The sequence below is a fragment of the Chlorocebus sabaeus genome, chromosome 7, assembly GCF_047675955.1.
Source record: "Chlorocebus sabaeus isolate Y175 chromosome 7, mChlSab1.0.hap1, whole genome shotgun sequence".
NCBI lineage: Eukaryota > Metazoa > Chordata > Mammalia > Primates > Cercopithecidae > Chlorocebus > Chlorocebus sabaeus.
Genome location: NC_132910.1, coordinates 30,195,989 through 30,209,183, shown reverse-complemented (window position 1 = coordinate 30,209,183; position 13,195 = coordinate 30,195,989). Strand labels below are relative to the sequence as shown.

The window sequence follows — 13,195 nt, the reverse complement described above, 5'->3', positions numbered from 1 at the left end:
CTGCAAGTTCAAAGAAAAATTATTACAGCATTCCAATGCATTTCAAAATCCTCTTGCACTAAATGTTAATATGTATTACACACAGCATTACAAATCCCTCATAGGAGTTCCCTTAGAGGAAAGAATAATGTTGTCAATTCTTTGTCGGTAGACTTAGAGAATGCATTTGACCTCAAGTAGATGGTTAAGTCTTAACGTAAACAGACTTACTCATATCTGGACCCTACACCCTGCCTCCTCATCATACTCTGACAGCCAAATTTTATTTATAGCACTCAGAATGTAGTAGACTAGCAAATTTTCTTCACCCCACCACCAAAATAACATTATTCTGCTAATTCTGAAAGCTCAGATCTCACATTCACTAAACACCTTCTGCTTATATTTCAACTGTTGTAAAGTTTTCTCATGGAGATCCACAAGCATGAACAGCCTGCCTGCTCAGTTACATATTTGTTTCACTATTTTTTTTTAAATCAGCATTGTATTTTTTATAAACCAGTATCTTTTGAATTGAGTTAGCATGAATGGCCTGATCAAAGCTAAGGACCAGATACTAAATGGAGACTGTACCAAGAACATCTGTCTTCTCTAGATGATATGTCTTCCTTTAATTATAATATCTATATATTACATTAAAAGCGAGATGCCTTTAAAAACAAATCTACACTATCTGGAGATGTTTTTAGCTCAGAATCCATTCAGTCACTTCATTTTCTGAGTTCATACAACAAAAGAAATATAGGGCACTTTACACAGTACACTGGTGAGTAGAAGAAACATGGTTTCCGCTTTCAGGGGTTTACAATCAGAGGTTGCAAGTAAACAAATTGTGACCAGTGCTCTGAAATAAAGGAGAGCAGGGAAATGGGTGCATAAACCTACTTTGGACAGTCGGTGAAGACCACCCTAAGGAGATGACAGGACTGAACAATGAGAAGCAGCCAGCCATGCAAAGGATAAGCTGGAAGCTGCTCCCAGTAAAAGCAATGGCATATATGAAGACATATTTAAGGGGCTGAAAATAGGCTATTGTGGCTGGAACATAGTGAGCAAGGGAGGATCAGGTACATGATGAGGTAAGGAAGACTGGAAAAGGCCAGACTGTGAAGGTCCTTTAAGGCCACAATAAGCAGCATAGATTTTATTCAAAATTCAGTGTATAATGGAAAGCTACTATTAAAATGGGTGTCATGATTAGGTTTCCATTTTTTAAAAAAATGACTGCTCTATAGAAAAAGACTAAGGGGGCCAGGTGCAGTGGCTCACCCCTGTAATCCCAGCACTTTGGGAGGCCAAGGTGGGTGGATCACAAGGTCAGGAGTTTGAGACCAGCCTAGCCAACATGGTGAAACCTCATCTCTACTAAAAATAGAAAAATTAGCCAGCCATGGTGGCGGGTGCCAGCTGAGTCAGGAGAATCGCTTGAAACTGGAAGGCAGAGGTTGCAGTGAGCCAAGATCGCACCACTTCACTCTAGTCTGGGCAAAAGAGCGAAATTCTGTCTCAAAAAAAAAAAAAAGACTAAGGGGAGATAAGAAAGGGAGTTTAGGCAAAAGGAAATTATAGTAATGCAAATTAGAGATTTTGGTGGCCTAGATGACATGACAGTGGTGGCAGAGTGGATCAAAGTAGAAAAAATAGAGATGGAAAACTCTTGGTGGATGGCAGTACCATTAACAGAAAGGAAAGAATGAGTGGCATGATAGAAACCCATTTACCCTGATGTGATTATTATGCACTGTATACCTGTATCAACATATCTCATGTACCCTATAAATGTATATACCTACTATGTACCCACACACACAATTTTAATTAGCATAAATTTTTAAAAACTGAATAGCTGGAAAGTGAAGAGGAGTACTAAAAATTTTGTTTGGAGACATTAAGCTTGACATATGTGTGAGACAACATTTAAGTGTACAGCAGTTAGGTATCTGTGACTTGAAAACAATGGTTAGTTTTTGGCTGAAGAAAATAGATTTGGGAGTTATCACCATGCAGTCGGTATGCAGGGAGAGCTACAAGACTAAAGGACATCACCTCGGAAGAAAACATAGAAGAAAACAAAATCCAAAACTGAGCCCTCAGTACAAAACATTCAGAAGTCAGCAGAGGAAGATGAACATGCAAAACAAACTACAAAGTAACAGCCAGAGAGGAGGAAGAAAACAGCTGAGTGCAATGTCACAGAAATGGAGAGAGAAGAATGTTTGTAGGGAGGTAACAGACAACTGAGCTGGATGGTGCAAAGAGGTCTGGTAAACTAAGGACATAAAATGGCCACTGGATCTGGTCATCTTGTATAGTTTGTTGGCAATGTTGACATGAGTTGTGGTGCTAAAGAATGTGTGGGAGACAAGTATGTGGAGAATACCACCAGGTTATACTTTAATGCAAACATAATCTTCTGCCAGTTCCTTAAAACCAGCCAAGAGCTACATGCTGTATTTGTTATCCTTCCAGATTAAAAGCAAATCAAATGCAGATTCTCAAGTTTGACTTCTTCCCTATACCGCATATGTATGATATTAAAAACAAAGTTAATTTTAGATTAGTGAATTTCTTCTCATGAATTTTTATTCAAAAGCAAAATATGGGAAGAGGGGAAAAAAAAAAATAAAACAAAATATGTATGGTTCCAGATGATTTCCCATCATCCCTGACTGTGGAACATTCAACGTATTATTCCTCGAGCTGCATACCCACCCACAGCCACAACATTCACACCTCACGCCTGCTCACGGACACCTCCAAGTAACATTCCAATGTTGCCCAAAGTGTATCTGCAGAGGCTATTTCCCTAACAAGAACCAAGCCAAACAGTTCTGTGATCTCAAGCAAACAAGTCTATGAAATGGGGCACTCTGCATTCTGCCTCCACTCCTACCCACCTGGAGTATGCTCATTAAAGGGGCTAATGAGTCCTACACAAAAGAATCTAATTTTATGAACCCTAGGATTTCCCAAATTGTCTTCGCTACCCTTTTATTTACATGTAATGCCTGTTAACCTTTAAAACCAACTGTGCAAAAGTGCTCTGGGAAACGCTGCTATACAACTTATCTTGAAATTTTCCATTTCTAGGGCACTTTAGTTGTGTTCCTGAAGGTCTTCTAGAACATTTAACATAGGAGAGATATTTCATCTTGGAGAATGTCATTTGGAAGTGAATTTAAATTCACCTTTTTAAAATTACTACATTGTAATCCCTAGTCTTCTTAAAATTTACTGTTTTCATTATCCAACTGGTTACCATTACTTTTCAGAAGACATCTGTCACTTTATATTTCCCATTCTGTTGGCCCTTTGTCAGTTTATCAAAGTTGTATTAATAGAAATACACATTTATAATTGTCAGTGTGAGTATAAATCTGTGGGTTTTTAACTTACTATTTTTAATGCATCTTTTCAGGTATCAACATAGTCCATTATTTATTCTGATAGAAATATGATAAAACATTGCATATATAACTGTTCACTGTTTCTATTTAGAAATAGAACATTTAGGTTGTTTCTAGTTTTTCGGCATTTTAGATCCAACCATGATTCATGCACTTTTTCCTTCAAGGAGTAAAAGGGAAACCCTCCTTTTTTAGTATCAATTTCACTTTATTTATATACTATTATTCCCTCCTTATGGGTAATTAACACAGCTAATAAAGCTAACCCAATAATAATCCTGACAAGGTCACCACTATTCCACTCTTTCTTTATACACAAAATGGGATAACACATTTTATTTCACAGAGCTGTTGTGAAGAAAGGACTTAAAACGCTGCCTGACACATAATAAGCACTCTACCATCTTCATGTCCAGGGAATGGCCAAATTCAATTATTTTATCCATCACACTCAACACGCTTCTAGTAACTTTTCTGGGCCCAATGGTTGCAGGTGAATATAAATGAGGGAGAAGTGTGGGGAGAAGCAAGTCTATGGCTAATCCAAGAGGAGCCGAGATCCACTTCAGAATTGACCAGAAGTAAGTAGACAAACCAATGTATATCGACATAGCATAAGGGTGCATTTTAGATCCTGGAAATTACATTTTTGATTTTTAGACAGCTATATTTGGGAACACAGTATAAGAAATGGAAACACACTTTCAAAAGAGCAAGAAAAGACACAATCATCTATACCACCTTTGTGGTTTCAGATTACATCTGCGAATAGTACAGGCAATTGGGGAAATTTTCTGTTGATGTAGATAGACTGGTTTTAATTATTTTGCCCCCCTACATAAAACTCAAATAACAATCAAAAATATTTATCCAAATTCCTGTTTTCTCCCATATTCTTGCAACCCACATTGACATTGTTTAAATATTTCACTCTACACTTTTACTGCTGTCATAAACTTATAAAAAGAGCAATAATTAGGCTCTCTGAAAGCATACTAAGAGAAACTATTAATCCTTTTATCTCTCCAGCACCTCCTACTGAGGAAGAGTTAGGATCCAGGTTGCAAGTTACCATGATCCAAGGTAAGTTTCTCTTTTCTGCAGTAGCAGTGATCTACTTAATCATCTATTCATTATGAAACTATAGAAGAGCTGGGAAAGAAAGATGAATTACATAAAAATAAAAAGTATTTCAGTATATTCTAAGGCTTTCAGTCCTATTCCATAGACATAAAAGACTGTCAGAGTAAGTCTTTTAAGTTATAAAGTTGGTTATAACCATACGATGCACAGCACTTTAGAATGTGACCTCTAGCTAAGAATGCCATAAACATTTATACTCTATTTATTTGCCTAAACATATTCCTGTAATTAAAAAAAAAATTCAGATATTCCCACTATTTGTGTCTGGGGCCAGGTTCCCACTAGTTGTTAAATAATACACATTTGATTTACTATGAAATTTAATCAGGATTATTTCACTGCTAAAGTTAATTTCCCAAAAGTATAAGCCTAAATATGTTGCTTTATAATTCAATATATCCTAAATCCTAATAATCCCCATATTTACTGAGATCTGTTTTATTAACCTAAAAATAGCTGTTCTTCAAGTAGGTGGGAGACGGGGGTATAATATTTAGAATAAGTACTAAGAACATGTATTTACAGCATTAAAAACTGTGTAGATGGTGCACAGAATCATAACTCATTTACATTATTTTAGTATACTGTAAAATTTCATATATTCACCCATTGTTTTTATTTTTGGCTCTAAGAAAGGTATTTCTCTTTTTTTTAACTAAATACAGTAGAATGATATTTTGATGGTTTCTAGTCAAGATATTCTTTATGTTTTTGTGCTTTGGAACTATGAACTAAAAATTTTAGCTTTTTTATTATCTTAGGAAGTTGTATGTTAATTGGTGACACAAAGCAAGTTCACTAATTATGCAGTGATTTAGTAAACATATGCCATGCAAAAATCTATATGATCAACCAATATCTGTAAACAAAACTTAACAGAGGGTTAATCAATTAATTGAGAGCTGTTACTTCAAATGCTGTTCCCCAACTAAGAATGAACCAACAGACCATTAGTCAAAACATAATACTAAGTAGATTTTTAGGGGAAAAAACTCAAAATAGGAATACATTAATATATTCCACATATTTATACAAAAATACAGAATTAAATTTTCTTTAGGCAGCTTTGGTACAGAGTTACTAAGAACCAAATTTTCAAAGATTCATTATTGTAGATGGAATTCTAACTATCTTATTTTCAGAGCCTAGTTAAAATAATAAAATCATAGACTTTCACAATATATAATAATTATGCAGTTATTAAGCCATAATTAATAATTAAGTCATTTCAAGTAGAATTTAAATGAAAGTATACATCTACTTAACAGAAGAACTTGGAAGAGAATACAAGTCTCAACATCAAATGCAGTGCTCTTTCAATTCTTTATTTCTGTTGAATTCTACTATCTGAAAATGAGAGCATATCCTCATCTTTTCAGGTTGAGTCTGATTGCTGGAAACCATCAAAATTCATTCAGAGCCAAATTCTGAGAATAAGGTGAGTAACTAAGACAATGCAGATCTGGGCAATTTATTAAGAACAGCAATGATAGGTTATAAAGTTTTAAATTATCTTATATGGCTTCTAAATAGTCTCTCAGGGAAATTACAAGTATTGCAAAAAATGTTTGAGCAATGAAGTACCACTCAAATAAGTGTCAAGAGGACACAAATGGTACTTGAATCAGAAATGAATCAGAGGAAATAGGAACTAATATCCTGAAGCACAGTGCCAAGGGTTTTTCATATATTACCTCTTATCTCCCTACTATTAGGCTCCCACAACATTTTAGGGCAAAAAATGCTCTCTAAGGTTTACTATGATCTTTCGTAGAGCTTTTTTCTCTTCAATCTTATTAACCACATTTTCAGAAACTTTCCTTGTTTTCCATGTTAGTTCACTGTCATGACTTCCTACCATTTCAAAAATATGCATTGTTAACACTCAAAACTCAGTCCTTGGCTTTCTCTTAGCTCTTTGCGCTTTTTCCTTTTGGTGGCCTTAGTATTCTTTCATAGCTCCAGTTATATCTTGAAAGCATAAGAAAGGATTTTGGGAGATTTAGTCTAACTTTTTTTATACATAAGAAATTTGAGACCTGCCCAAATTTAAGGCTATATATCAAAGCCATAATGACTTCTCTGCTGACACTAGCTTAAAACTCTCATCTGTAAATTCTACAATTAAATTACCAGTAGAATATTATCACTAGCAAAAATTCAACATGGTTTATCACCAACACACTACAAAATACAAACACAGACTTATCTTGCATTTATTTTGTATCCTCATTAAAAAACCATACCCGAAAAATAAAAGTCACAAACAGGATGAAGACTCTTTTGTTGAACCTGTATGACGAGTACCCGGTATTAAGAGGTTTTTTTTTTTTTTTTTTTTTTTTTTTTAATATTCTGTAGGGTTAAGTTCTAAAAATACTGTAAGGCTTTATCAACGAACAAAAGAACACTCAACTTTACAAAATTTATGAGAGAGAAACATCCAAATAAGCCTGAGTTTTCTCATCTAGAAAACAGAGCCAATAATAGAACTTACGTGATAGGGCTGATGTTAATATAATTCATTTTATTTAGTGAATGTTCACTAAATATTGGGTAGGAGTGTGTGTTAGATTATGAATGTGTATTTTGACAATGAATTCATTCAGCAGGGTACCGTATGGGATACAAAGATGAGTAAGAAAATACGTGACGACTTCAAGAAGCTTATTCACTTAAAAATTTGTGAAATAATTATGTACATTTATGCATTCAGAAACATGCTGATCTGACTCTAGTGATCTGGAAAATAAGTGACCAAGGTAATAACAATTGGATAATTTTGAAAAACAAGCTTATATTCACCAAATAAATGTAAGAACATGAATTTGCCCATTCTGTGCTTATAAGTCTTCATAAAAGGCTAATTTTAGGCCTTTTATGAAGGTGTTAAAATTTGACAATGAATTCATTCAGCAAGGTATTGTATGCCATACAATACCCTGGTGTTAAAATTTCAGACTTCATAGCCTTGCACAGTCCAAATAAGGATTCTAAACTCAAAAGTTAAAATTTGTAGTCAATGCCTAAAACATTTCTTAGGCTACATTTTCATATATTTGTTATAGCATTTTTTTAAACAAATACTTCATAAAAAGAATGAGATCCTAGTTAATGCCACACTATTTTAAACAAATATTGCAATATATTCTTAAATAAACCTTCATAAACTATACCAAAAAATTCAAAATATTTAGAAAATATCCAATGTGAAGAGAGCAGCATGTTTGCATCATACTATGCATATTACCACTCTTCTAGAATCAGGTTTCCTTTTAGAGGGCAGTTGTTCTTTTAGTTATAAAACAGGTGGTACATTTTTAATCATATAAGAAGCTTCCAGTATCAAGGAAATTTTGTTTTGATGTTCTTTTCTTAGCTGTCAGATTATAGAAGATAAATGGCTTGAAACTGCTATTGTAATTACATGCCTTCTGTTGTCTCATCATTGAGCGTGTAAGGGAGGGGCTATAAGACTTTAAAGTTCACTTTGAATTGGCAGCATACTGCCTGCCATCATCTCCCAGCAATTTACCATGTTAGTCCCAAGGATTAGTGGATTAGGAGGTTTTATCAAAATCTGTACTGCTTCTCAGAAGGCAGGCCAAGTGACAGGGTTTGAGTATAAGAAGAGAATCCTAATAGTTGTGAACAGTATTTCCCAGCCAGATGAAAAATGCCATAAAACTGACATTTCCATTATGTTCTCCTATTAATATAAATTTTTATTTAAAATAGATTAATGCTTTGTTTTGCTATTTACAGACTAGAGTTTAGAATGAGACAAAGCCAGATTCCTACTTATAAACTGTGTAAGCTTAAGCAAGTCACTGAACCTTTCTGAGCCTCATTTTCTACTCTATGTATACAGTGGAATTCAATATATCATAACTATTATTGCTAACATCCTGAAGTTCTTCAAGAATCATACACTAGAATCTAAAACAAACAATACCTCATTGTAGCTTAAAAAATGGCCCAGCATTTGGACTGACAATCTGTAAATGTTATGTTCCAACAAATATTTGCTATATGTAATGTAATGTTTCCCAATCCTAAACTCAATTTAACTTCCTATTAGATAATAAAGCCCACGGGGTGGGTCTAAGGTCTTTGGGAGCATTGAGGAAGTTCACCAAACCTAATTAAAAATTAAACGCAATATAAGAAATTTAAAACTTCAGTGACCTAATTAATATGGCCTACATGTCGCTAAAACTCTTCAAATACAATTTTAGAATTTCAAGAACACTACGTTTTAGAAGTTGTAGGTGTTTATTGAAATTGGGTGGTCCACACTACATTATATAATTCACAGAGCCACCTATCCTATGTTGGTATACAAACTAACTGTAAAACAGTGCCCTGAGGAGAAGAAACGGAATGGGTTTCAGGAAAGGGAATGAATACCATGCTTTAAATATGATTTTTATGAGTATAATGTAATGAACACTGGTAGTTAATCCTTTAGTGAAAATAGGAATGGTGCTATTTTAAACAGATACTGGTAGTGGAAATCCTCACAAACAGGTTCTATATTTTAACAGTTTCATTCAGAAGAGAACACTAACATAATAGTCACTCATTTAACCCTTTCAATTATCTTATCAAGTAGCCAGTACTATCTTCAATTTAAGATAAATTTTACAAGAAGTTTGGGCTGGGCACAATGGCTCTTGCCTGTAATCCCAGCACTTTGGGAGGCTGAGGTGAGAGGATTGCTTGAGGCCAGGAGTTTGAGACAAGCCTAGGCAACATAGTAAGACCTAGTCTCTACAAAAAAAAAAAAAGTAGCTGAGAATGGTGGTGCACACCTATAGTCCCAGCTACTTAGGGGGCTGAGGGAGGAGGATTGCTTGAGCCCAAGAGGTCGAGGCTGTAGTAAGCCTATGATCATGCCACTGCACTCCAGTCTGGGCAACAGAGCAAGACTCTTATCTCAAAAAAAGGAAACAAGTTTGCCAATACTCAATATCAAATGGTTAATCTGTGATAGAACTAAGATTTTAACTCAGGGTTTTATAATTCCAAAGTCAATGGTCTTTCTGATAAACTACATTATTAACATCAGTTTTATAACCTGGCATAAAAGGTAAATATAATTCATGATAATTAAAATATCAACTTATGGAATAAAACATAACATTTGCATACAGCAGATTATTGATATAATTATTTGATTCTTGAATAAATGGAACATTATAAATTTAACTTTCCCAGAAATCAATGTTTAAAATTAAAAAGAGAAAAAACTAGACTTGATTCATTTTAAGACATAGTCTGCCAAAATGTTATATTTGCTAATTTTCCTAAAAGTCTGGAAATGATATCATAAACTAAGGCAACAAATAAATCAGAAAGATCATTCTTTGTGGCCAAAGTAAGGTAGGCCAGCTGACTGTACCAGATTGTGAATACATGAATTATCCTTAATTTCCAATCACAAACCTATTTACAGCTGTTCCCAGTCTCAAGGAGAAAAATTTTTATGTCTTGTTAGACACTCATTTTTCCAACTGTGCTACTGACTTTCTCTCTCCAGGATACTGTTCTTTAATCCATCTCCTTCCTTCACTTTCAATTTTTCTATATACAGTTGAGCCTTGAACAATGAGGGGATTAGAGGTATCAACCTCCGACCACCGTCAAAAATCCATGTGTAACTTTTAACTCCTCAAAAACTTAACTGCTAATAGCCTACTGCTAACCAGAAGCCTTGCTGAACATAGTCAACTAATACATACTTTGAATGTTATATTATACACTATATTCTTAAAGTAAGTTAGATAAAACAAAATGTTAATAAGATATATTTACTACTAATTAAGTGAAAGTAGATTATCATAAAGGTCCTCATCCTCATCGTCTTCACAGAGTAGGCTGAGGAGCAAAGAATGGGGGTTGCTCTTGCTGTCTTAGGGATAGCAGAGGTGAAAGAAAATCAGTGTATAAAGGAATCCATACAGTTCAAACCCGTGTTGTTCAAGGGTCAACTGTATATATAAACACTCCCATATCGCATAATTTTCTTGTCTTGCCCATGTAAAATCTAAATTCTTCCCTTAATCCTTACCTACCTACCTTTCTCTGTTCTCAGTACAGCTGGACTCTTTGAAAGAATAATCCGTTGCTCAACTTATTCAACTCCCATTCACTTCTCAAATCCACTGCAATCAGAATTCCAACCGTATTATTCTTGCCAAGATTAAATAATTACTAAGTGCTAAATCTAAAGGACTATTCCCAGTCTCCTTACCCCTGTGAACATTTCAAAAGATATGCTCAATATAAATATATATATATATTTTTCTTTCTTCAGCTCTCCTGTACTTCTCCTGTCTCTATGGTCTTTCTTTCTCTCTTTTCTTAGCTCCTTTGTCTTGCCTCATCACTGTTAGAATTAACCTGAATTTTCTTCTCATCCCTCTTCTAGTCTCTTCTAACTGGCATGAACTACCACTTTCTTTATGGTAAACTGATGGCCAAGATTTCTGTCCTGGATGTCTTCTTTTGTGTCTAAATTCCTGCTAAAAAGATTCCAATGCCCCTACAGACAACTCAAACTCAACCTATGTGAATGTGAACTCTTTTCTTGACCTACCCTATATTCTCCCTTTCCAGAAAAGAACTTCACCGATTTTGCCAAAACAAAAGTCTGCTAATCGTTTTAGGTTCCTCTCTCTCCTTCAAGGTCTCCTGCTCCCTCCCACATGGTTACTAAATCCTATATATTCTGTCCCTCTCATCTCTCTCAGGCTGTTATTTCAAGCATGGAGTCTTTTGCAATAGATTTATTTTAAAAGAAGGAGTCTCACTATGTTGCCCAGGCTGGAGTGCAATGGCTATTCATAGGCATGATCCCACTACTTATCAGCACAGGAGTTTCAACCTGCTCCACTTCCAACCTGAGCCAGTTCAGACTTCCTTAGGCAACCTGGTGGCCCCCTTGCTTCCAGGAGGTCACCATATTAATGTCAAACTTAGTGCAGACACAGGATCAGCATAGGGCATTGCAGTCCAGAACTACTGGGCTCAAGCAGTCCTCCCACCTAAGCCTCCCGAGTAAGCACATGCCACTTCACCAGCTGCAATAATCTTTTAATCACTACTTCTCACACTGAAAAGTGAAACAATAGGTTTATTTCTTATTTTTGTTATTAATTCCCAATTCACATTGTCCAAGTGATTCAATACATATCAAGTTATTTCTCACTTGCTTTCAATTTCTGTAGTCATTCTGTTGCAGACCACACTTTGAGGAGCACTGCTCCAAATGGTCTTTTTTTTTTTTTTTTTTTTTTGAGATGGAGTCTCGCTCTGTCGCCCAATGGAAGGACTTTAACAGGAAAGGAATATGATTAGATATACAGTCTAGAAAGATTACAAAGTCTTTCCAGTGTAATCTTTCTAGACTGTATATCTAATCATATTCCTTTGCTGTTTAAAGTCCTTCCATTTGTGCCTATTGCCCCCATTGTCTCCACAACATGATAGCTCCTGCCAACCTCTCCAGTTTAATTCAATATATCATAACTATTATTGCTAACATCCTGAAGTTCTTCAAGAATCATACACTAGAATCTAAAATAAACAATACCTCATTGTAGCTTATAAAATGGCCCAGCATTTGGACTGGCAATCTGTAAATGTTATGTTCAAACAAATATTTGCTATATGTAATGTAATGTTTCCCAATCCTAAACTCAATTTAACATCCTATTAGATAATAAAGCCCACGGGGTGGGTCTAGGGTCTTTGGGAGCATTGAGGAAGTTCACCAAACCTAATACTGCCATCCTCAAATACCTGCAATTCTCTGAACATACTGAATTGTCTCAGAACTTTGCTCACAACTGTTCTCTCTGCTCTGAATGCCCTCTTCATTCCTACAAGTTCACATGCATTCACTTCTCAGGGACTACCATAAGTAACATCTTTTCCATGAAGCTTTCCTCATTTCCCAATCCCAACTCAACGAGAATAAAGCAACTCTCTCCTTTGCGCACCAACAGAATAATTTATCTCCTCTAGCATTTGCATCTTAATTGCATGTAGTTTTCACGACTCTCTCAACCAATCTCGAAGTCCTTGAGAGGCAGGGGCTGTAATCTTTATAATAATCCTTTTAGATTTTCAGATAAAACTCTATCTTGTAATAGAAATAGCTCCTGAATTAACTTCTGAGACTATGCCGATATTAATCAAGGCTGGGAAATTAGAAGGTAGACAAAATAAGAGGCACCAATGCAAATGTAAATTAAAACAGAAATTATCTGTACACAGCAGGATACTTAGCACTATAAAAAATGCTATGAAAACACAGAAGTAGCAAGAAAAAGGATCAAAAAGTTTTACATACACTATACTTAACAAGTATAAATATTAGACCTACAAGGAAAATCAAGTAAATGGTTCAAAATTCAAATAGTTGTGCTCATATGAGATTGTGTTTTTCCCATACTATTCAAAGTTTTATGATATAGTTAATTTTTCATTATAAATTTTTAATTCAATTATAGCATAGACACATTTGTACATTCCTACATAATCTTCACTTCCATCATTTTAAAAACAGCATTAAATTTTAATTACTAAATAAGCCATAATTTAATATTTCACCTAATATTTTATATTTAGGGTGCTTT

At 34.9% G+C, this 13,195-nt stretch overlaps 1 protein-coding gene across 3 annotated transcripts in view; it reads right to left on the bottom strand.

The window, feature by feature from the left end:
• Nucleotides 1–13,195, bottom strand: part of BMP2K (BMP2 inducible kinase) — a 140,416-nt gene that overhangs the window by 5,781 nt on the left and 121,440 nt on the right. The gene's annotated exons all lie outside the window — the stretch shown is intronic.